This window comes from Dermacentor silvarum, chromosome 7, assembly GCF_013339745.2.
Source record: "Dermacentor silvarum isolate Dsil-2018 chromosome 7, BIME_Dsil_1.4, whole genome shotgun sequence".
Lineage (NCBI taxonomy): Eukaryota > Metazoa > Arthropoda > Arachnida > Ixodida > Ixodidae > Dermacentor > Dermacentor silvarum.
This window is the reverse complement of record NC_051160.1, coordinates 139,296,490-139,322,733: the sequence shown is the minus strand read 5'-3', so window position 1 is coordinate 139,322,733 and position 26,244 is coordinate 139,296,490. Positions and strand designations below refer to the sequence as shown.

General features: G+C 49.6%; 1 protein-coding gene and 1 long non-coding RNA gene across 18 annotated transcripts in view; one reads left to right on the top strand and one right to left on the bottom strand.

Moving 5' to 3' along the window:
• LOC119458481 (medium-chain acyl-CoA ligase ACSF2, mitochondrial) overlaps positions 1-26,244 on the top strand; it is a 574,759-nt gene that overhangs the window by 478,427 nt on the left and 70,088 nt on the right. The gene's annotated exons all lie outside the window — the stretch shown is intronic.
• Positions 3,657-4,980, bottom strand: LOC125946995 (uncharacterized). The gene is made up of 2 exons (XR_007468056.1): positions 4,810-4,980; positions 3,657-3,790 (listed from the first exon to the last, which is right to left on the bottom strand). It is a non-coding gene; the product is annotated as an uncharacterized LOC125946995 (long non-coding RNA).

Below are 26,244 nucleotides of genomic sequence, written 5' to 3'. Positions count from 1 at the left end.
AACTGCTTTATGTCTAAGCGAAGTGCATGGCTATCACCAAAAGTGTTGCAGTGGACTGAAGTTCAAATTAATTCATCAAGTCATGAAGACTAATGCATCAGTTGACCTAATTCTGTTGGTGAGCGCATGAGAGGTGCTCAAGTCAAGCTTGGACTTTTTATTTTTTAGGATTATGAAACATGTTTACATGCATGGAAGTGATCTCATTTTTCGAGGTAATCCCTTTTCATTTTGGCAGTACAAAGATGCCAGCAGCGTAGAAAGATTTCTTTTATGTTGCAGCCATGCATGGACAGCCTACTGTATTTCATTATCCTAGTGGCCCAAAGAAATGAGTCTTGGAGTGAAGTTGGGCTTTTATAGCAGATGCGGCAGCACCTCTCATCCAAGATTATTTGTAAAGTGCCCATTGTGTGGTGCACTGTATGTGCACACATATTTTCCTTGATGAAGAGAACCCCCATGGTATTTAAGCTGGGCCATTTCTTCCTGAGTGCACTGTCTACACGTTGGAGAACCTCACAGCTGTACTTGCTCACTACTCGTGTACTTGCTCAGCTAGTCTCACTACTAGGGAGGAAATCAAAATGATGCTACATCTATCCACTCAAGAACCCATGGCCATGAGTTCACCTGCCGACTGAGTTGCTCGAAACTTCTTGTATTGGGAAGCTTCCATATGTGTTCATTGTTTAGGCAAGTGTAACTTTTATAAATGATTCACCCACATCTTGTCATAGGTGATGACCTGGCAAATAAACCTGTCACAAAACCTTTCCTGTCACAACATTCTTCAAGCTTTATGCTGGTTTGCAGTCTACTGTGCCAATCGAAGACTGCCAGTTGTCTTGAAATCCAGTATTCACTGACATTTCGGAACATCAGGTGTTTGTGAATGATAGTATTCAGTGTCCCTTAAGAGAGATACATCTGTTCCACAGTTGAAGCAGCAGTTGGTGGTTTTCAAGGATTTGACACTTCACTTCACAGATCCTCACGGGATTCTTGGAACTTGACTCAGGCTGGGGTCGCTTCCCGTTTCTGCTGCACTGGTGAACCTTCCTCCAACTGAGGAGTGGTGGTGCATTGCTTGTACACACTTCCCTCCCTTCTCGGATGGAGTCGCCGTAGTGATTTCGAGGGCGTCATTTTCCCACTGTGGTCATGACGCTGCAGTCGTGTTCCGCTCTGTATCCACAATTGCAGGGTAAGGGACAGTACCGATGTCTAGCTCGGTCACTGGTGTTCCAGCTTCCTGAGAGGCTCCAGTGTGCCTGAGCGGCTTCCAATGACGTGGGCTTATCTGCTCGTATCCCAAATGTACATGGGAGTGGCACGCTGCTCATGGTTAGCGTACAGCTGTTATCCTATATCGCTCAATCTTCTATGTTGTGTCTCAAAGTGCTGGGCTTGATGTGTTAGGACCTTTAATGAGCCGCAATCTGTGCCCTAGCTTTCTCAAAACTGTTCCCTCCGTCCAGATAGGGTTCTCTCCGAAGTTTCAAAAGAAAACTGCTTTTACGACGGTGAGTGCTCTCTACACTGTGTCCCTGTGGCAGTTTGTATAGGTTTTGTTCTTGCTTTGGGCTGAATGTGCAGCTAGCGTTTGACCGCGGTGTGAAAGGAACGGTGTGAAAGGGTTAAGTGGCCTTAGCTCTTGCATTGTGTCTACTGGTTGTTCTACTCCTTGGTTGCTAACCACGTGCCACTTGTGCTCTCAGCCTTGGCAAAGACAGCATAGCTTTGTTGCATTGGTGGACAAAAGCAGCTGCTTCACAGAAAATTCAAGATGCCTTTTGTCAGTTTTGTTGCTGTTGTGCTATGAAAGGTTAATAGGTCATGACTGGATGCTGTGTAAATGACAGTGACGGAGAATATTAAAAAATAAATATTAACAAAATAGTACTACTTCATTTTTGTAACATGCATTTGTGAGCATCGACTTGCTTAGAAAATACATGGCAGAAAACCAAGAGGGTTGACTCCTATTAGAAGCGTTTGTAGTGTTAGAAAGGGGACTGTAGCAGCGATCCAAATTCACTTCTGTTCGTCAGTTATTTTAATGTTCGCTTCCTGTAGACTATACATATTTTTGTTTGTTTTTTCATGGTGCCGTCAACCGTATCTTGCACACTAGCACAAAGGGAACTTTTACTGCAAGTATGTATGGTTGTAATACTAAGTCATGCAAGTCTTAGCACTGTGCTTCACTTGTTGGCTATTGTGCACAGTGCTAGGAAGTGACATTGTCATTTTACAAGCATTTTTTCCCTATGCATTTGCTTTTGTGCAATGTGGTCAAACTTTTTCATGTCTGTAATGAACGAGGAACATGCATGGCATAAATCTATGCTGTTCCAGCAGCAAACATTTGGGCAGTGTTGTGTGAGGCTTTCTACAGCTGCTTCTACGTGTTGCAGTCTTGTACATTGAGACCCTGGTGTAATTAACCTATGATACAACAATAAAGTGATTGATTTATTATATGATAAAAAATGAAATATGATAAAATGAAAAGGCGGATGCTCTACCGCTGGCCTAGCGGTAGAGCATCCGCCTCGTATGCGGGAGGTACCGAGTTCAAATCCCGGTGCCGCCGGGAACCCACCGGTTTTTCGAATGGGTAGAGATGTCCCCTGGCCTGGTGCTCGGCTGTCGTGGGGGTCCACATCTCGAAAGAGGGCCCAATAGAGATTTTAGCTGTTGTCTCTGGGCGCCTCTTGTCCAACCACAGACGGCCTTGTAGACGAGCATCCGCCACGGCTGTGGGAGGCAAGTGCTGCCGCCGGGTACCTAGCGGTAAAATAGGTACAAGCGCGCTCCCGGCCTGGTGCTCGGCCATTATGGGACTTGAACGCTTGGAAGGGGTGTTTGACCTCAACCCGAAGGTGCCCCCACCTCAATAGGTGCTTGGGGCGCCACATGGGAAATGAGCGCCATGGGAGCGGCCCAGACACCACTTGATTTCCGTGCTCACGTTGGTTTCGACGGGAATTCAGGGCGCAGGCTCCTTTCCCAAGCGTATCACCCCTGAAGGAAGCCGAACGCCAGGCCGGGGTACGCTTGTACCCTTTTGAACCAGTGGGTGCCCGGCGGCGGTAATAGATAAAAAGGTAATAGAGCGGGAATATCCATACACAAAAAAAGATGTGTAAAATAGCTTGAATGCGCTGCCACCGTACACGCAGACTGGGCACGAGAGCTACGCACGAAGTCAAAATTAAGCATAATACAATCTCCCTGCGGTGATCGACTTGCACCGAACGAAACATTGATACGATTCCGATAACATCGAGCGTGCATACGATCAGCTGTTTTAGCTGAGCGCTTGCTGTCCGCCCCGCTCAGACCGGCATATCATAGAGAAAGGAATTCAACAAGAGGGGACACTCCCATAGGGCCCAGCGGCCGAATTGACTGCAGCGTGACAAGCGGTCGGTGTCAATCACTTACATCACTTCCGGTTTCGGTTTTGGGCGCGCGTATTTTGAACGCAAGCTAGCACGCCGGCTGCGCCCCCCTCCCCCCCCCCTTTTTTTTTTCTTTTGCTCTTCGCGCAGAATCGGTTTATTATTTAGTAATAATGATGGCGAACGATCTCGTAAAGTCCCATCGAATCTGTGCCACGTGAAATTTCACAAAGTAGATGCAAGACCTTTTCTGCAATGAGGAAATATTTATTTTGCTCTACATAAAAGCTCGTTCCGCGCTTTTTGTGCGTTCATCCAACGTTGTGACACCAGCAGGTAAGGCAGTAGTTCCTGTATGAAGCTCCACCGGACGGCACCAGCTGAAAAAAAAAGTAAATTACAAGCATGTTACATTTGCAAGCACGTAACAGCATGTTACAAGCATGAGTCGTTTTGGTATTTAAAAATAGGAATAGTGCGTGTAGAGTCGAAACGTGCGAGAACGGTGAATCGGCGGCATTACAAACCAAAGCAATTCGCTTTTACATACATGGCGCAGAAAATACCCGACTCATCCCAAACATATATGAAAACATCTGATTTCCAAGCAGTCCCCCATTTCCGGGCATTATTTCCTGCACTTTGGCAGCACAAATACACCAGCGACTTCGCGTTTCCAAAACTTGGCCTCGGGCGACGCGACGGTACGCTACATACATAGAGACGAACGCAACAGGCACTCAAGACAAATGCGTGGGTGCAATGCTTTTTTTCACTCCTTTAGAAGACTTAATTTTCGAATTACAAGTTTCTGATATGTTCGTCGTTCGCGCGTTCTGCCGGCGCCAGCAGCACACCGCATGTTATCACTCTTGGCAATCGCCCGTCGCGTTTTCAACAGGCGTGAGTACCGAAAGAAGGTATGTGTTGTTGCGGAGCCACAAAAAACGTCACAGACTTGTCCCTCTAAGATTCATTACACGCCAAACTAACTTTATCACCACGGCCGAGATGCTTATCGCTAACTGCGTCACAGCACGCTGTACGGCCAGCGTGCCTCAAAAGTACCCCAGAAAGTAACGAAATTACTTTTCAGTAATGTCTGGCGTCCGAGAAAGCGGCACAAACTTCTCCTAGCAAGATGCACTAGACTACGCACCACGGGCGAGTTAGTTCTCGCTAACTGCGACACGGCGCCCTGTGCGGCAAATGTGGCTCAAAAACCGAAATAAGTTACCATAATCCTCTAGGAAGCGTCGGAAACATGTCTGAGCACGATTCATTAAGTCAAATTAACTGCGCCAGGATGGCCGAGCTGTTTTTCGCTAACTGCGTCTTAAGTCTCGGTCCCGTGCCGTAAGCCTAATTGCGTCGTAGACTGTGAAACAAGATTTCTCACCTTGCCGTAGTCCGATAGTGTCTGTGGTGTCTTGTCCCAGTGCAGAAGGAACGCAAGAATACGCCGAGAGCCCAATAAACCAGGTTACATTTAAAAAAGAAAAAAAAGAAGGAGACAGACGGGTCGCCGCGCGCGAGCGCTGAAACGCGCGCGCAGCCGCCCTCGCTGGCTTCGGGGGAGTGTCTGGCGGATTACGCATGTATCTGGCACGTCAATGACCTGTGGCTAGGTAAGGCAAGGTAAATAAGTCGCAAAGCTTAAGTTCATTTATACGCAAAACGTGTTAGTTTTCGCGGCAATGAATAAAAAAAATAAATCAATGCCTGTTAACTTAAGTTCACTTCCTTATTTTTCGATGCTGGCGGCAGCTATCGTTCGGTGTCAAAAGTCTAGCGTGACGTATGGTGACGTGTTTCCTGTTGCCAGTTTTTGCCGAGTGTCCCCTCTTGTTGAATTTCTTTCTCTATGGGCATATGCTAGCAAATGCCACACAACCGCTTAGCGGGGACGATATAATTGCGCTTGCGCACGACGCTCATACCGGCAGCGGAACGAAGACCGCATCCCTCGCTCCGCTACAAAGCCGACTGAGCGGAGCGTGATAGCGCTGTCTACTTGGCCTCGTCGTCGTTTTGCAGCCGAGTTGATAGCGCGTCGCTCGCGTCTCGGCAAGACGCGCTTATCAAATGCGAAATCTACGCAGTTCCCTGCAGTATCTCGGAGCATGAAATCTGAGCGGCGCGGAGCGTAAACAGCGATCTTCTAAAACTGTCTATATAGTCTCTACCGGTGCTCGCATGTAGTTGCAGCCCGCAGCTTCAGAAATACGCTGGCATGCAGGCCAACTGAGAAGGCAACTTTGGTCATGTGCGCATGCACCCGTAGACTCGCTCTTGCCTTCACGCAGCTGACACGCGTGGACGACTGTTTTCAGCGTTTACAAATAATGCCGGAGCCTTGCAGAAGAGAGGGCTTCCTTGGCAACTCATCGCGACGTCTTTCCTACTTCATTGATGGCTCACCATACCAATCTACTTGCATCGATCTTTCATGAAGATACACTTTATCGAATACCTGTGGTTTGGTGTCGCCTCGTGCCTTCATAAATGCGTGCATTAGCTAACATGAGTCGACGCCGCGACGCATTTCGCAGTGCCCATCTAATCGCGGGCGCCATATTGGGGCTCCGTCGTTAGTGTCGATCTGCTAGTCAATCGTGCACACAGCATTGCTGTCGGTGTTGAAAGGCAGCCAACAGGCTTGCTGTCGTTGCAAATAGCATTGCTGTCGATGTCGGAAGCAGCAAACAGGAATGCTGTCGTTGCAAACAGCATTGCTGTCGGTGTCGGAAGGCAGCAAACAGGCATGCTGTCGTTGCAAACAGCATTGCTGTCGGTGTCGGAAGTCAGCAAACAGGAATTCTGTCGTTGCAGACAGCATTGCTGTCGGTGTCGGAAGGCTGCAAACAGACATGCTGTCGTTGCAAACAGCATTGCTGTCGGTGTCGGAAGGCAGCAAACAGGAATTCTGTCGTTGCAAACAAGAATCTTGTCGTTGCCGACAAGAATGCTGTCGTTCCGACAAGAACGCTTTGACGAATTTTTTGACTGGGTTGGGAGGTTACGAAGCTCTATAAGAAGTTGAGGACCGCACAAAGAGCGATGGAACGAAAAATGTTAGGCCTATCGTTAAGAGACAGGAAGAGATCGGTGTGGATCGGAGAGCTAACGGGTATAGCCGATATTCTAATTGACATAAAGAGGAAAAAAATGATGCCGGGCTGGCCAGGTATGCGTAGGCAGATAACCAGTGGACATCAGAGTTACAGAATGGGTTCCAAGGGAAGGGAACAGAAAAAAGAACAATATGGAGTGAGTCACCGACCAATTTTTCAGACGCCGGTGAATTCACGATCCCTCCACAGCACTGCCGCCAACTTCACAAAACAATCAATTCTATAGACATGAGAAGCCCATCTTCCTGCAAGACAGCTAGCAAGAACCTTCTTGCAATCAGTCATGATGAATGGAAAGGAACACTGATGAAAGGAACATGGTAGTATGGCGTACGCCAAGTACCAGTTGAAAGTTATTCACGGAAAATAATTTGTTTCCCACGAATAATCTTCAACTGGCAAGTCCTGTTACTCTGCGTTCCTGCTTCGTGTTTTGCACTGCTTTTTCTCCTTTGAGATGAATGACAAACTAGCTCAAAGGAAGTTTACGCTTAGTAAAATAACATTTGTACATTACCTTTGCATTTGCTGAATTGCAGATGCCCTTTTCTTTCGCCTGGGCCAGCACCACTTCTAATGAGCTAGCCTGAGCCACCTTTTTGATTGTGTGGTCAGCATTCCACAGTTTTATGAGAGGCGTTGCTGTTCACTTCCTGCAGTATTTGGCGAAAAACTTGAACTTAAAGGATTCATGGACTCAGGCAACTACTGTTAGTGTATAATGTCTCACAGAACACTTGGGCAAAAGCTAAGAAACAACAAAATTTTATTTCCAGCATTTCCACCAACGCATTCCACACAACATTAGGACAACTTGCATACTTTTATCATTAAAAAAGTTAAGTTGCATGGAAGATATGAATGGGGAATAGTACACCAGCTAGTGACAGTAATGCATTATAAAGCACATGAATCGCAATATACTGCATGCTAAAAAACACTGGGAGGGAAACAAAACATAGTTCACATGAAACAACTGAACTCTGATGATAAATGTGGTAAATAGAGGCAAACACAGTTCTTACACAAGTTAATATTCCATCAGGGGTGGCACAGCCGAAAATGTTTGCTAGCAATTTTTCGTGCAGAAATATGTGTGAAGTTAGGCTTGGTCACATCTTGATTTTGGTCTAGTTTGGCACCGACAAAATGTTAAATTTGGGTGAGTAAAGATTTGTTTTTTTGCTGCCACATTGGCTAATGTGGCAGCAAAAAATTATCCTACATCTAGGTTATTAGCATGTTAACGTTTCTGAAGCACATACAAGCATTTTACACACCTTGAATCAAACGTATGAGTATACATCTCAGGTCTAAGGAAATATACTGTAGGAATCTTATACCCTTTAACCCGTACACTATGCATAGCCCCTGTGCAAAGTAGGTAACCAGAACTAAATCTGTACATCCCTTTTTTTCTCTTATCTCTGCTTTCTGACCTGTCATGGCTCACGCACTGCTACACCATCAGCCACATGGCACAATGGCTGAGAATAGAATCGGAGGAAACTACTCCTAGAAAACACAGCTAACAGCGCCAAAACATGTGGTCAGCAGTACATTCTGCACCATATACTGAAGGTCACCAGCAAGACTTGCACGTCATGACTAAGGGTGGCCTTCGCTTTGCAGAAAAGCTGTGCTATGCATAACCAATGCACATTTTATGCGACATCAGCAATGTTCAACAACCACTGTGGCGAAATTGCTGTAACAGTGTAACACTTACACTTCTTGCATGCAATGATGCTATGCGCCCATTGTAATTGATCACTTTTAATGCGGTAGCCAGCGCAGTAGTACTTAGCACAGAAAATACAGCCGCATTTCTGCGGGTGCGTCGTCCATGATTTAGGAACTGTATGCAGCGTGCTGCTTTTCAATAAGGCTAGCACACTGTAAAGTCAGTGTGAAATGACAAAAGATGTTTTAGACTGAATGCTCTGTGCTCTTAAGTCTGCTAATACCTCCAAGATTTGTTGACATAGCACGATTCTGCCACATCAGCAAAAGGAGATCCTGGGGGTTCAGCTGATGCCGAGTGTTTGGACCTTTAAGGCCCCTCGGCAGAGGCAACACACCCCTTTGGCCTCGGCTTCACGTAGACGCCACCCCCTTCTGACCTACCCGGGGGAAATCGGTATTTGCCTTTTCCTGTCTCTCTCTCCAATCTTCGTCTTTCTCTCTCGCCTTTTCATCTTTCCTGTCTTCTGCTCTCTTCTATATTACTTCCGATCTTCCTGGCTGCGAGGGTTAACCCTGTGAGAGTAGGCGGCCTAGGTTATTTCATATTCGGTTATAGTGGTGACGTACGGCTGGCGTCCGCAGGACTTGTTTTTATAAGACCTGTGGCGTCCCCTTGTTCGGCTCCACGGTGGGCGGCTGGCGTTACTGCTGAAAACTGAAAATTTTCTATGGATAGCTCCTTTCCCAAACTCTCTGATCGCCCCCAGAAACGAGGGCGCACCGAAAAAATATTTAAATTTTTTGGTCGTAGCACTGAGAATTTCCCCCGCTATCAGGTAATACACTGTGAGAAAACAGGAAAGACAACGAGAATGATCTCGCCCTTCGTCGTTTCCAAAAGTCTAACTCAGACAATTGGCCCAGGCTATAAGGCAACCAGACTTGCGAGTGGCGACCTTCTTTGGAAACTACATGACAAGAAGCAACATGAAAAACTTTGTAACCTAGTGTCTCTCGGGGACATACCAGTTTCAGTGATCCCACAGCGCACCATGAACACCATCCGCATTGTGATTTTCGATGATGATCTCATGGAGTTGACCGAGATTGAACTTCTGGAAGAATAGAAAGAACAAAATGTAATCATGTAATCAACGTACGCGTAAAACGAATCAGAATGAGGCGTGATGGCAAAGAAATTGACAGTAACCATCTAATACTCACATTCGGTTCCAGTGTGCAGCCAGAAACCATCGAGGCAGGTTACATTAAAATCAGAGTAAGACCGTACATCCCCAACCCTCTCCGTTGCTTCAAATGCCAAAGATTTGGCCAGAGTTCACAGAACTGCCGAAACCGTCTGACTTGTGCAAAATACAGTGCGAACGAACATTTCTCTGAATCATGTGAAAACTCACTCCACTGTGTCAACTGTGATGGGGAGCACGCCGCATACTCGCGGTCGTGCCCTACCTTGAAAAGAGACAAAGAAATAGAATCAATCAAAGTAAAGGAGAACATATTGTCACGGAAAACGGTATAACTGAAAATATATTTACAAAATATCTACAGCGAGCTGTAGCACTGCGAAGATGGCGGAAAGACAATCTCTTCAAAACGTCTTCTTCACCCAAAATGGTCAACGTCATCTTTGTTCCATTGCGCGCAGTCTCGTAGCATTAACCTCCGGCCGGAAAAGCGCCGACCCGGCGCCTAAGACAGGGTGGTGTGCGCGAGGTATGGCTTGAGGCGGGCCACGTGCACGACGTCTGAGGAAGGAGAAGACGTGGTAGGATCGAGCGGGGCTATTTCTAAGTGACATCTGTCAATTGTCGCAGGACGCGATAGGGGCCAGAGTATCACCAAAGTAGTTTTTTCGGAAAGGCCAACGTGCCGAGACGGGGACCAGACAAGGACAAGATCACCCGCACTGAAGCGGGCGTCACGATGGTGGGCGTCGTACAACAACTTCTGCCGTGACTGCGACGGAGAGAGGCGAAGACGGGCAATATGACGTGCCTTTTCTGCTGTAGCAATGGCGTCACGCGCGTATTCAGTAGGCAGTGCGGCAGGGGCCGAAATAAGTGTGTCAAAAGGGAGCGTTGGTTCTCGTCCGTATAGAAGATAGAAGGGAGAGTAGCCGGCGGTGTCATGGCGTGAGGAGTTATAGGCAAAGGTGACAAAAGGTAGCGCAGTGTCCCAGTCATGATGATCAGACGAAACATACATAGAGAGCATAACAGTGATAGTGCGATTCAGACGTTCAGTAAGACCGTTCTTTTGGGGGTGGTACGCAGTCGTAAGTTTGTGTTTGGTGGCACAAGAACGAAGTAAGTCTTCAATGACTTTAGATAAGAAGTAGCGACCCCGGTCGGTGAGAAGCTGACGAGGAGCGCCGTGATGTAACATTGCGTCTTGCATCAAGAAGTCGGCGACGTCTGTAGCGCAACTGATCGGGAGAGGTCTTGTGATAGCGTAACGGGTCGCATAATCCGTAGCAACGGCAATCCATTTATTGCCAGCGGTGGAGAGAGGGAAGGGGATGAGAAGGTCGAGGCCAACACGAAAAAATGGCTCGGCGGGTATGCGAATAGGCTGGAGGAGCCCAGCTGGAGGAAGAGATGGCCTCTTCCGGCATTGGCACGACGCACAGGCAGCGACATAACGTTGAAGAGAACGATAGATACCGGGCCAGAAAAAGCGCTGCCGTACACGGTCCGACGTCCTGGAAACACCAAGGTGGCCGGCTGTTGGGACATCATGCAGTTGCTCGAGTCAGGTCGCCCGAAGGTGTGCGGGAACGACGAGTAGTATTTCCTGTCCCTCGGGGTGCATGTTACGGCAATATAATGTGCCATTTACAATGACAAACAGACGAAGTAACCGGTCCGACGAGCGACACTGCAGGCCGTTGAGATCATTTAGAGACGTGTCCCGTCGTTGCTCGTCACCAATGTGGCTGAAAGCGGAGAGCGAGAAAAGGCCAGGTGGTGTGTCCTCGGTGGTAGCTTCGGGGGTATCAACGGGGTGCCGAGACAAGCAGTCGGCATCCTAATGTAGTCGGCCAGACTTGTACACCACAGTGTACGTGAATTCCTGGAGGCGTAGAGCCCAGCGACCTAGACGCCCAGTTGGGTCCTTGAGGCTCGAAAGCCAGCACAGAGCGTGGTGGTCAGTGGTAACAGTAAAAGGCCGCCCGTATAAGTAGGAGCGAAATTTGCTAACTGCCCAAAGAAGAGCGAGGCACTCGCGCTCGGTGATGGAATAATTTCGCTCGGCAGGGAAAAGAAGCCGGCTGGCGTACGCAATAACTCGATCACAACCACGCCGGCATCGGGCTAAAACAGCACCAATATCATAGCCACTCGCTTCTGTGCATACTTCAGTTGGAGCATTGGGATCAAAGTGGGCGATAATCGGCGGGTAGTGAGTAGCGTGATAAGGTGTGAGAAGGCTGTGGCTTGAGCGAAACCCCACGAAAACGGAGCGTCTTTCCTGAGATCTGTTAGTGGATGGGCTATGTCTGCAAAATTTCTGACAAATCGTCGGAAATACGAGCACAAGCCCACAAATCTCCGAACATCCTTGGCACAAGTTCGTACAGGGAACTCAATGAAAGCACGACACTGGGCGGGGTCGGGATGAACGCCAGTAGAATCGACGAGATGCCAGAGGATGGTAATTTGGCAGCGACCGAAGCCCAGCCGCACGAAACACCGACAGGATGGATGAAAAACGTGTGAGGTGTGTCGAAAATGTCGGGGAGAACACGATCACGTCGTCCAGGTAGCACAGGCAGATATACCATTTAAAGCTGTGCAACAGCGTGTCCATCATTCGCTCGAATATGGACGAGGCATTGCACAAGTCAAATGGCATAACTTTGAATTGATAGAGGCCGTCAGCTGTAACAAATGCTGTCTTTTCACGGTCCCTGTGGTCCACGGCTATCTGCCAGTAACCAGAGCGCAGGTCGATGGATGAAAAATAGGTCGCGCCGTGAAGGCAATACAGAGCGTCATCAATTCGTGGAAGAGGATATACATCCTTCTTGGTGATCGTATTGAGATGCCGATAATAAACGCAAAATCGCCAACTGTTGTCTTTCTTTTTAACTAAGACAACAGGGGAAGCCCATGGACTCGCGGACGGCTCAATAATGCCTTTTGAAAGCTCTTGTCAACCTCTTGTTGAATAACTTGGCAACCTCGGATGGTGACACGCGATAAGGTCGCCGGTGAATCGGAGGCGCATCGTCAGTATGTATGTGAAGTTTGACGAGAGAGGTTTGACCTAAGGATCGGCCGTCAAAGTCGAAGATGTCGGAGCATGTGAGGAGCAAATGACGGAAGTCGTCGACTTGGGAGGGCAGAAGGTCCGGGGTAATCATCTTTGTGATAGCGCTCTGTACCGACGGAGAAGTGAGCGCGTCGGCGGACAAAATTGCTGACGTAGGATCAGGTGACAGTGATGAAATCTGGCACTCATCTGATGGTGACAGGGTGGCCAAAACTATGCCTTGGGGAAGAACTTGAGGACAGAGTCCGAAGTTCAAGAGGGGCAGGCAAGTCTGGTTTGTCGCAACAGTCACAACAGTGTGTGCAAAGGAAATGTTTTGCGACAAAAGTACACTGGTAGACGGAGTAACCACATAGTCACCATCCGGTACACTGGGGCAAGGTACAGCGACAATACAGGTGAGTGCTGCCCGCAGGGGCGTCTGCGCAAGCAGGCGTTTGGTGAGTTGCGCCACCACGGACCCGAGCACATGAGGGTTGGACCCTCCCGCGTGTAGCCGTGCGCGGCTTAGCCGTGTCCGGGGAAAAGGGGATCCTGGGGGTTGAGCCGATGCCGGGTGTTCGGACCTTTATGGCCCCCCGGCGGAAGCAACACACCTCTTCGGCCTCGGCTTCACGTAGACGGCACCCTCGGACTGACCCACCCGGGGGAAATCGGCAGTCGCCTTTTCCTGTCCTTCTCTTCAATCTTCGTCTTTCTCGTTCACCTTTAATCTTTCCTGTCGTCTTTTCTCTTCCATTTACTTCCAACATTCCTGGTGGCGAGGGTTAACCTTGTGTGTTATAACCACCCTTGGTTATACGTATTTGGTTATAGTAGTGGCGTACAGCTGGCGTTTTGCAGGACCTGTCTTCTCCAGGTCCTGCAGCGTCCCCTCGTTGGGCTCCTTGGTGGGTGGCTGGCGTCGCTGCCGAAAAACTCCATACCTATGGCTGAACAATTCCCCCTACTCCCTGATCGCCGTCTGAAAAGAGGGCGCACCGAAGATGTGTTCCAGTTTTTTGGACGACAAACACAGAATTTCCCCCGATTCCATGTTATACACTCTGAAACCTCAGACAAATCGGTACGATCAATGTCACCTTTCCTTGTTTCAAAGTCTTTGACTGATATTTTTGGACCAGGCTACAAAGCATCTAGGATGGCAAGCGGGGATCTCCTCTTGGTACTCCGTGATCTCAAACAATACGAGAAACTGCCCAATCTAGTGTCATTTGGAGATGCCCAATTAACAGTAACCCCACACCGTACTATGAATACCACCCGCGGCGTTGTCTCAGATGATGACCTGTTGCAGCTGAGTGAGGCTGAACTCCTTGAGGGTTTCAGTGATCAGAATGTCATCAATGTTAAACGGATTAAAATGAGGCGAGATGGGAAAGAACTCCTGACCAAGCATCTAATACTTACTTTCAACTCAAGTGTCCTGCCCGAGTCCATCGAGGCCGGGTACATCAAGCTTCGTGTTAGGCCATATGTGCCAAATCCCCTTCGATGTTTCAAATGCCAGAGGTTCGGCCATAGTTCGCAGAACTGCCGAGGCCGCCAAACTTGTGCGAAATGCAGTGCCCACGAACACTCCTCTGAGTCTTGTGAAAGTTCTCTACATTGTGTTAACTGTGATGGGGAGCACGCCGCATACTCGCGGTCGTGCCCATCCTGGAAAAAAGAAAAGGAAATAGTGACAATTAAGGTAAAAGAAACATAACTTTCAAAGAGGCACGAAGGCGGGTGACCTACCTGTCTAAAACCAGCTTTGCCGATGTGACGCGTCAGGGGGCAGCGTCGCAGCGGCTTCCGGCTGCTGTCCGGCCCACGCGTAGTGAGCCGGCAGTGAAGCCATCTGCCCCCTCGGCGACTGCAGCAGGCGCTGCTCCGCCACCCCAGCAGAAGGGGCCATCCACCTCCGGGCTGGTGGCCTCCAAGGTTTTGTCGCTCGAGACGAGGCCTTCATTGCGAACAAACCGCTCTCAAGAGCGGGTGTCCAGCGCTCCACAAGAGCCTATGGACACATCTTCCAGCCAGACGGCGCAGCCAGCGCCAAAGGAGCGGCGAGAATCTCTCGACCGCTCCAAAAAAGAAAAAGCCCGCATCACAGGGCCCGACAAGGGCTCTGTAAGTTAAGTTAGTGTTTTCACACGAGACACACAGCACAAACATTGTCTGCAACATGAACACACAGATACTACAGTGGAACGTCAGAGGATTACTTCGTAACCTCGACGACATCACAGAACTCATACATAAATATAATCCGAAGGTGCTGTGTGTCCAAGAAACACACTTAAAGCCTACACAGTCCAACTTTCTGAAGCAATATGCCATTTTCCGTAAAGATCGTGACAACGCTTCTGCCTCGTCCGGAGGTGTAGCCATCGTTGTAAGTAAGTCTGTTGCTTGCCAACAGTTTGCCCTACACACGCCTCTCGAGGCTGTATCTGTACGAGCAATTTTATTCAACAAGCTTATAACCATTTGCTCCATTTACATACCACCCAACCATCACCTCAGTAAAACGGAATTTTACAGCCTCATCGACCAGCTCCCAGAGCCATACATTATCACTGGTGATTTTAATGCTCATCACACTCTTTGGGGAGACTCCCGATACGACGCGAGAGGTCGATTCATTGAGAACTTCCTTGTTAACTCCGGTGCGTGCCTCTTCAATAAGAATGAACCAACATATTACAATATCCATCATAATTCTTATTCATCAATAGACCTGTCAATTGGCTCTGCCTCACTTTTCCCTGATTTAGAATGGCATGTAATTAAAAACCCATACGGAAGTGATCATTTTCCAGTAACCCTAAACTTAGTAACCGAACATGACTCCCTTCCGCATGTCCCACGCTGGAAACTAGCCTCAGCTGACTGGGAATGCTTTAGGGAATCCACGTACTTATCAAGAGATTTTATAAATAATTTTAGTATAGATCACGCCGTATCATATTTTACTGCTTTTATCATTGACGCCGCTGAGAAGTTCATTCCTCAAACGAGTACTTCATTCAAAAGACGGGTCCCCTGGTGGAATGACGACTGCAGACAGGCACGAAGGCGGCAAAATAAAGCTTGGGGGAAACTACGTGAATGTCCTACGACTGAAAATCTAATAGAGTTTAAACATGTTAAATCCCAGGGAAGAAGGACGCGAAGACAGGCTAAGAGGGCATGCTGGGAGAGGTTTCTCTCTGGTATAAACTCATACACTCAAGAGGCAAAAGTATGGCACGGGCTAAAGAGGTTAAAGGGAAAAGAAATCCATCCTTTGCCGCTAGTGAACGACGAAGCGAACAGCTTGGAAGACCAAGCTGACGCTCTTGGCGAACACTTCGAGTGCATATCTAGTTCAAATCATTATTCAGAGGCGTTCCTAAAGCACAAACAAATCGCAGAACACAAGGCTATCGATCGTAAATGCAGACAGAACGAACCCTATAACACGCCTTTCAACATCGCCGAGTTGAGAGCCTCCTTGAATACATGTCGGAGCTCAGCACCTGGACCTGACAGGATCATGTACGATATGATTAAACGCATCCACAGCGATACTCAAATAACGCTACTCGCACTCTTTAATGCCATATGGGCTGCCGGGTACCTACCTATTGCATGGAAAGAATCCCTTGTCGTCCCGATTTTGAAACAAGGTAAAGACCCCAAATTAGTAACAAGTTACCGCCCAATAGCCCTCACAAGTTGTATCTGCAAACTCTTTGAAAAAATGATCAATCGTCGCCTTTTACACTTCCTTGAGTCAAACAAATTCTTGATCCATATCAATGCGGCTTGAGAGAAGGACGGTCTACAACCGACCATCTCGTGCGCATCGAAGCAAACATTCGTGATGCCTTCATACATAAACAGTATTTCTTATCCGTGTTTCTAGATATGGAAAAGGCGTATGATACAACCTGGCGTTATGGAATCTTGCGCGATCTGTCGGCAATTGGCATTCGCGGCAATATGTTAAACATTATTGAAAGCTACCTACACAACCGCACATTTCGGGTTAAAATAGGCAATGCACTGTCGCGTCCATTCGTACAGGAAACTGGTGTACCCCAGGGAGGCGTGCTCAGTTGCACGCTCTTTATCGTCAAAATGAACACGCTTCGTGCTTCGTTGCCACCAGCTATTTTTTATTCCATCTACGTGGACGATATACAAATAGGCTTCAAGTCCTGTAACCTTGCAGTGTGCGAGAGACAGGTACAGCAGGGGTTGAACAAAGTGTCTAAGTGGGCAGACGAAAACGGGTTCAAAGTAAACCCCCACAAAAGCTCTTGTGTTCTTTTCACCAGGAAGAAAGGTCTCATTGCTGATCCCACCATCGAAATGTATGGACAACAAATACCTATGAACAAAGAACACAAGTTTTTAGGCATCATACTTGACTCTAAGCTTACTTTCATCCACCACATAAAACACCTCAAGACGAAATGCCTAAAAACAATGAACTTACTGAAAATTTTATCTCACACATCCTGGGGTAGTGACAGGAAGTGTTTAATGAATCTTTACAAGAGTCTCATTTCATCACGACTAGACTACGGTAGCGTGGTATATCACTCTGCCGCCCCTAGTGCGCTGAAGATGCTGGATCCCGTCCACCATCAAGGTATCCGCCTGGCCACTGGCGCTTTCAGAACAAGTCCCATTGAAAGTTTATACGTCGAATCAAATGAGTGGTCACTCCATCTGCAGAGAACATACACCAGCCTCACATATTTCCTTAAAGTCCGCTCTAATCATCAGCATCCATGTTTTAATACCGTTAACGATATGACGTGTGCTACACTTTTTGGTAATCGTCCCTCTATAAGACAGCCTTTCTCACTGCGTGTCAGGGAGCTTAGCGAAGAAATGGATATCCCAATCCACGAACATCGCTTAATGCCTTCAGCCAAGCTGTTACCACCTTGGGAGTGGCAGGTGGTAGCATGTGATATGTCCTTTGTAGAGGTTACAAAGCACGCTTCAGAGGTTGAAATCCGAATGCATTTCCTAGAATTACAGTCCAAGTACCCGTGCGCAGAATTTTACACAGACGCTTCTAAATCACATGCCGGAGTATCCTATGCAGCCGTCGGCCCGTCCTTCTCGGAATCCGGCGTGCTTCACCAAGAAACAAGTATCTTTACGGCTGAGGCCTACGCAATATTGTCAGCTGTAAAGCATATAAAGAAATCAAAACTTCAAAAAACTATTATATTTACAGACTCTCAAAGCGTCGTAAAAGCCTTGAAGTCACCCTGTAAACAGAAAAACCCTATTCTCATTGAGCTCTATTCTGTTCTTTGTAGAGCATACGCAGCTAACCAACATGTCATTATATGCTGGGTGCCTGGGCATCGAGGCATCGAGGGCAATGTTCTTGCCGACGAAATGGCCACATCAGTCACAACACCCGCTATTAACCCTACAGGTGCTGTTCCTGCAACAGATTTGAAACCTTTCTTGCGAAAGAAATTGCGAAGCCACTGGCAACGCTTGTGGGACGCAGAAACAAGTAATAAGCTTCATTTGATTAAGCCACAGTTAGGTTACTGGCCCTCCGTAACAAAAACACGACGAACTGATGTCCTATTCTGTCGTCTCAGAATAGGACACACCTACGGCACCCACAATTTTCTATTGAATGGTCATGATCCTCCAACCTGTGGTAGATGTGGCGACAGGCTCACCGTCCTCCACGTCCTTCTGGAGTGTCGGGAAGCCGAAAGAGAAAGAAAGAAACACTTTCCTCTAGCAAAGCGCTATTGTGTCCCTCTGCACCCCGCCATGTTTCTTGGTAAAGAACCACTCTTTAACACCAAAGCAGTCCTCGCATACTTGAAAGATGTTGTGCTACATGTTATTGGCCCAGTAAGTTCGTAGCGCATCCTCTCTCAAGAGGATGTTGCTGTGATAGTGATTTACAGCACATGCCTCCAGGCCCTTGTGTCTCAAGGGCTCTGTTTAGGCACTTGTGCTTCTGGCTAATTCTTGCATCTGCAATATTTTGGAAGTCATATCATTCTTTCGCAATGTATTGTTCATGTCTATAGTACACATCATTAGTCATTGCCATAATTTTATTACGTATAGATTTTACGCACTTTACAGCGACTGCTTTTAGGCCCCTTTACAGCCATGCCACATCTAACCTTCATATAATTGACTATTAATATACCACTAACAAGCCATTACCATCGTCCTGGCGCTCTTTGGCCACACCTGGCCCTTGCGCCAATAAACAACAATAATCATCATCATCATCAGGTGAGTGCTTGTGGCGGCAAACGAACAAACTCGGCACAAGAGAGCTGGCTCTGGACTACGTCAGGAGCGTCTAGTGAAGCGGGGAAGTCAAGTTCAAGGACAGCGGCCGAACAGTCAATTACAGCAGAGTGGTCAGTCAAGAAATCAAGTCCAAGAATTACGTCATGAAGGCAGTGGCGAAGAACATGAAACAACACGGACGTGTGGCGGCCAGCGACGCTCACGCGTGCGGTGCACATTCCAAGCACGACTGGAGTTCCACCGTCAGCGACACGCACAACGCGGGACTCTGCAGGTGTAAGCACTTTGTGTAAACGTTCACGGAGATCAGAGCTCATGATACAAATATGTGCACCGGTGTCGATAAGCGCAGTAACAGGTAGGCCATCCACTTCTACGGCAAATTGGTTCTCGTCGTGGGCAAGGTTAAAAGAGGCTTTGCAGGTCGTGGGTCCAATGCACCTCCGGGAGCTGCATTGCTCAGTTTTCCTGGGAAGAGCGGCCAGAGGGGTGCGGCGATGAATAGCGGCGGGGCAGAGGGGACCGGGAACGACGATCGTGCGGAGGTCAACGGCTGGAGCTGCGGATTGGTACAGGAGCGTCTCGGAGCGGTGAGTTGTTACGAGCGGGAAACTGCAGGGGTCGATTGTCGTCGCGGCGAATGTCAAAAAATGAGCGAGGGGAGGGACGTTGGCGATACCGGCAGTGACGGGAAATATGTCTAACGCCGTGGCAATGAAAACATATGGGCTTATCGCCCTGGGTTCTCCACTTGGCCGGATCACGATAGCGGCGCAACGTTGCTGTATTTCTCTAAGGCGGAAGAACAGAACTGACCCGAGTTTGAGGAGGGATGCAACAGGCTGGAGTCCTGCGTTAGCCAGCTCTTGCCTCACGACGGCTTGGATTAAAGAGAGTGTCGGCCGGGAATCGTCGGAAGGGCGTGCGAAATAGGAAGGTGGCGACGCCGCCTCAATTTCACGACGAACAATGCGGACAAGGCTATCAGTGGTCGGTTGCTGATTGGGCGGCTCAACGTCCGCGCAGGATGATGTAGCGGCCGTGTTTGGAAGCCGCATGTATTGTTGGGCGATGCGGCGACTCTTCAGTGCTTCAAAACGCCGGCATTCCTTGATAATGTCTTCAAAGGTCGAGCAGTCCTTAAAGACCAGCAAGTTGAAAGCATCATCAGCAATGCCTTTTAGGACGTGATTTACTTTGTCCGACTCGGTCATGGTGGCATCAACTCGGCGGCAAAGGGCGATAACGTCAAGGATGTACGACACGTACCACTCCGTCGGAGATTTGGCGCGACAGGAGAGATCTTTCGAAGCGGCGCTCTGGCGGCCAATTGGTTTGCCAAATAGGTCACGAAGCTTCTGCTTACATAGATCCCAGCTGGTCAGCTCCGTTTCATGAGTGTCAAACCAGACGCATGCTGTCCCACTCAGGTAGAAACCCACATTAGCGAGTGTCACTGTCGGGTCTCACCGATTGTTAGTTGCGACGTGCTCATAATTCCTAATCCAGTCATCAACATCGACGTTTTCGGTGCCGCAAAACGATCCTGGGTCGCGGGGTTGTATCAAGATCACTGGCTGGGGTGCCGGTGTTTCTGTTGACGCAATATCCACGCCTGTTGACATGGTGAAACTTGCCAGGACACGTCCGCTACGGAGTTCCGTCTTGAGTAGTACCCCAGCACTTCCACCAAAATGTCACGGGAAACGGTACAACTGAAAATATATTTACAAAATATTGTTGCAGGAAGAAAGCAGGCCCACGAGTGTAGAAGGATGTATATTTACAAGCGAAGAAATATGGCGTTCAGGCAACGGCCAGAGACTTCGTCTTCCTCTCGTTCGCGTCACCTTCTTCTTTCCCTTCACCGTAACATCACCCTCCCGGTGGGGTTAGCTCCGTCCCGGTGCAGGTTATGGAGCGTCGCTTAATGGGGAGACATAGGGCTTGAGCCTGGCGACGTGAACAACATCGCTGGTGACGTTGGGAGACACTGAAGGCTGACCGACTGGGGCGATCTCGTATGTCACGTCGGACAGTTGTCGTAAGATCTGGTATGGACCAGAATAACGGGAAAGGAGTTTTTCCGACAAGCCGACTCGACGTGAAGGCGTCCAGAGAAGGACAAGGGAACCAGGGGAAAAATGGTGGTCTCGGTGCCGAAGGTCGTAGCGTCGTTTTTGAGAAGCTTGCGAGACTGTGAGGCGATGACGGGCGACCTCTCGGGCCTGGGCGGCTAAGGCAATAGCATCGCGAGCGTAACCAGTGCTGGGTGATTGTGCTGCGGAAGGTAGCAACGTGTCGAAGGGCAAGGTGGGGTCGCGGCCATACAAAAGGTAAAATGGGGAGAATCCGGCAGTATCGTGGCGGGACGAGTTGTATGCGAAAGTGATGTACGGTAAAGCGACGTCCCAGTCGCGGTGATCGTCGGAAACGTACAGGGCCAGCATTTCGGTTAGTGTGCGGTTGAGTCGTTCGGTGAGGCCGTTCGTTTGAGGGTGGTATGCGGTAGCGAGCTGGTGTTCTGTAGAACAGGAGCGGAGCAGATCATCGACGACCTTCGAGAGAAAATAGCGGCCGCGATCCGTGAGTAACTGGCGAGGGGCGCCGTGGTGCAGGATGACGTCGTATAGTAGGAAGTCGGCGACATCTGTAGCGCAGCTGGTCGGCATCGCTCGTGTAATGGCATATCTCATGGCATAATCTGTTGCTAAAGCAATCCATTTGTTTCCTTTCATAGAAATAGGAAAGGGGCCAAGGAGGTCGAGGCCCACACGGAAGAAGGGCTCTGTAGGGATAGCAATTGGTTGAAGCAAACCAGCAGGAGGCATAGCAGGCGTCTTGCGGCGCTGACACAGGTCGCAAGAAGTGACATAACGGCGCACAGAGCGATAAATGCCGGGCCAGAAGAAGCGGCGCCGCAGGCGGTCGTAAGTACGAGTGATGCCCAGATGTCCAGCAGTAGGAGCGTCGTGAAGTTGCTGGAGCACGGCCAGTCGAAGGTGCTTTGGAACGACTAGGAGCAGCTCCGGGCCATCAGAACGAACACTACGACGGTATAAAGTTCCATCGCGCAAGGTGAACATCCGCAGAGACGGGTCATTAGGCGAGGAGCTTAGGCGTTCCATAAGTGTTCGAAGAACAGGATCTTGGCGTTGCTCGTCGCCAATATGGAGAAAGCCGGAGAGAGACAGAATACTGATGTCCGAGTCTGCATCGGTATCGTCCGGTTGATCCACGGGATTGCGGGACAGGCAGTCAGCGTCTTTATGCAGGCGCCCTGACTTATACGTAATAGAAAATGTATATTCTTGTAGACGCAATGCCCAACGTGCAAGTCGTCCAGTTGGGTCCTTCAAAGAGGAGAGCCAGCAGAGGGCGTGATGATCGGTTACGACGCTTAAGCTCCGACCGAAAAGGTACGGCCGAAATTTCGCGACCGCCCATACGAGCGCGAGGCATTCCCTCTCAGCGATGGAGTAATTTCGCTCGGGCGTGGAAAGAAGGCGGCTGGCGTAAGCGATGACACGGTCGTGGCCCTGTTGACGTTGAGCGAGGACAGCACCGATGCCATAACCACTCGCGTCAGTTCGTACTTCAGTAGGCGCAGAAGGGTCAAAGTGTGACAGAATCGGGGAGGTTGTAAGCCGCTCGATCAGGGTAGAGAAGGCTTGCTCCTGCAGTGGTCCCCAAGAGAAAGAGGCATCTTTCTTAAGAAGGGCAGTGAGAGGGCGAGCGATGTCGGCAAATTGTTTCACAAACCGCCGGAAATAAGAGCATAAGCCCAGAAAACTACGGACATCGTTTGTTGAACAAGGTACAGGAAAATTGCGCACAGCGTGGACTTTCTGTGGATCAGGCTGGATTCCGGCAGCGTTTACGAGATGGCCGAGCATGGTAATTTCACGGCGACCGAAATGGCACTTGGAGGAGTTTAGCTGAAGGCCAGCCCTGCGAAACACGGAGAGTATGGTCGTGAGGCGCCTCAGGTGGCTCTCAAAGTTCGACGAAAACACAATCACACCGTCGAGGTAACAGAGGCATGTAGACCACTTCAAGCCGCGCAGCAGAGAGTCCATCATGCGCTCGAATGTAGCTGGCGCATTGCATAATCCAAAGGGCATGACTTTAAATTGGTACAGACCGTCCGGTGTGACGAAGGCGGTTTTCTCGCGGTCCATCTCGTCGACGCTAATCTGCCAATAGCCCGAGCGGAGGTCAATTGATGAAAAGTATTGGGATCCGTGAAGGCAGTCAAGAGCGTCGTCAGTGCGAGGCAGGGGATAAACATCCTTCTTTGTTATCTTGTTGAGGTGACGGTAGTCAACGCAGAAGCGCCACGAGTTGTCTTTTTTCTTTACTAAGACAACCGGTGATGCCCAAGGGCTACTGGAAGGTTCAATGATGTCCTTGTCCATCATCTTGTCGACCTCTTTCTGGATTATGGCCCTTTCTGTTGCGGAGACACGATATGGCCGCCTATGAATGGGGCTGGCGTCACCGGTGTTGATGCGATGCGTGACAACAGATGTCTGACCAAGTGGACGGTCGTCCAAATCAAAGATATCCCGATAACATGACAGGAGGTGACGAAGAGCTGTTCTTTGCTCGGAAGGAAGGTCAGGGGCGATCATCTTACAAACATCGTCCGCAGGCGTCGAGCTCGAAGGAATGGGTGACAAAGGTGCGTTGGTACTCAGGAAGGATTCGGAGGCCAAAGAAGAAATCTCAAATTCTTCCAAAGGAGTGATAAGTGCGACGGCAATGCCGTGTGGCAGCACATGCGTCGAAAATCCAAAATTGAGGATGGGCACCCGAGCGCAGTTTTCGAGGATCCGGATTAAGGTGCTCGGTAGGGCAATATTTCGTGACAAAACCACGTCAGTAAGCGGAGACACGACGTACTCGCCATCAGGTACGGGAGGACAGGGCGTCAGGAGGACATTGGTAGCCGCCTGTGGAGACAGCCGTGCAAACTCAGCAGAACATAAGCGGGGTGAAGCACAAGTTGTTGCGTCTGCGTCGGCAGGAAGCGGCAGATCCAGCTGTACAACACCTGCGGAGCAGTCAATTTGGGCAGAGTGTTTCGAAAGGAAGTCGAGGCCGAGAATTAGGTCGTGTGGACAGTGCTCGAGGACGATAAATAAAACAACGCTATAATGGCCCGCAATGGTCACGCGTGCTGTGCACATTCCAAGAACAGGTGAAGTACTCCCATCGGCGACTCGCACAGTGCACGGTACGGCGGGAGTCAGAACCTTTTTGAGCCTTCGGCGGAGAGCAGCGCTCATAACTGAAAGCTGCGCTCCTGTGTCAACGAGATGTGACAGGAACACCATCAACTTCAATGTCCAGTAGGTTTCCACGTGTAGGCAGGGTCAACAGAGGATTTGTGGGCCGGGTCGGAGTTGCAGCTTCACCTCCGGGAGCTGCACCGCCTAGTTTCCCGAAGGGAAGCGACCGGTTGCAGATGGGGACGAAGAGCGGTGAACGAGAGGCGAACGGGACCGACGGGCTTGCGGAGACGGGGAGCGGCTGGATCTTGGTGGAGCACTGTCGGCGTTGATGTTCCGAGGCGGCGTGTAGGGCGAGAAAGTGCGATTGTCTTGGATTTGGCGGTAGTGACACGGAGACGACCACCGAGGAGACGACGACCAGCGATTACGGCAATGACGGGCGATGTGTCCAATACCGGAACAATTAAAACAGATGGGTCTGTCATCCGGTGTGCGCCAGTCAGCGGGGTTGCGGCGGAGTGGCGGGAAGCTTTGCGTCTGGGAGCGAGCGGCCGGAGAAATCTGGTAGGTGTTCGTATGGCGGACCGAGCAGAGAGATGGAATGCCCAAACTCGCTATTTCTTCCCGAACGACCGCTTGTATAAGCGAGATAGCGGGCACACTTTCCCGACAGTCGGAACGAATTGAAGCCGGAGCCATGGCCTCAAGCTCACGGCGAACGATACGCGTTAGATCTTCTGATCCTGTCGGCTGAACGAACCGCGGCGGGTCTGCGCACGAAGATGTCGCGGCGGTATTGGGCAGCCTGTCGAAATGTTGAGGGACGCGGCGGCCTTTCGCTTGTTCGAAGCGCCGGCACTCCTTTATAATTGCATCCACAGTGGCACAATCCTTACACATCAGGAGATTGAAGGCGTCGTCTGCAATACCTTTTAGTATGTGACCAATCTTGTCCGCCTCGGTCATGGTGTTATCAGCCTTGCGGCAGAGAGCCAGCGCATCCTGTATGTACACGACATAGGATTCTGTGGACGTCTGAGCGCGGCATGCAAGTTCTTTTTTTGCTGCCAACTGACGACCGACAGGTCTGCCAAGCAGGTCACGCATTTTTTCTTTGCAGACATCCCAGCTTGTTAGGTCAGCTTCATGCGTATCGTACCATTGCTTCGCAGTTCCTTTCAGATAAAACATGAGGTTTGCTAGCATCATTGTTGGACCCCACCTGTTGTTGTCGCACACTCGTTCGTACATCGCAAGCCAGTCCTCGACGTCGGTGTTGTCCGTGCCACAAAATGTCCCCGGGTCCCGCAGATGAGTGAGGATGAACGTTGGCGTGGACTGCTGAGGCGTTGTCGGTTGTGTCGGTTGATCTGCCATTGTGGCGGCAGGTAGATGACGTCCACTGCGAAGTTCCGTGATTGTACCCAGCACCTTCCACCAAAATGTTGCAGGAAGAAAGCAGGCCCACGAGTGTAGAAGGATGTATATTTACAAGCGAAGAAATATGGCGTTCAGGCAACGGCCAGAGACTTCGTCTTCCTCTCGTTCGCGTCACCTTCGTCTTTCTCTTCACCGTAACAATATCTACAGCGAGCTGTAGCACTGCCATGATGGCGGAAAGACAATCTCTTCAAAACGTCGTCTTCTTCACCCAAGTGGTCAACGTCATCTTTGTCCCATTGCGAGCAGTCTCATGACAATATCATTCAAGAAGGCACGTAGGCGGGTATCATACCTGCCCAAGAACACCTTTGCCAATGTGGCGCGTCTGGGGGCAGCGACACAACGGTTTCCGGTGGCTGTCCGGCCCACACGCAGTGTGCCGGCAGCAACGCCATCCGCCCCCTTGGCTTATGCAGCTAGCGCTGCTCCGCCATCTCAGAACAAGGGGCCATTGACTTCCGGGATGGTGGTCTCCAACGTCTCGTCCCCCGAGGCGAGGCCTTCACGTCAAACTAATAATTCACGGCAAACTAAAACGTATCCAACGCCTCGCAAGAGGCGATGGACACTACAACCGGCCAGACGGCGCCACCAGCGCCTAAGGAGCGGCGAGAATCTCTCGACCGCTCCAGAAAAGAAAGATCTCGTGTCACGGCGCCTGCAAAAAGCCCCGTGAGCTAATCTTCATTTCTTAAACACACACCACAAACACATTTGTCATTATGGAGACACAAATACTACAAT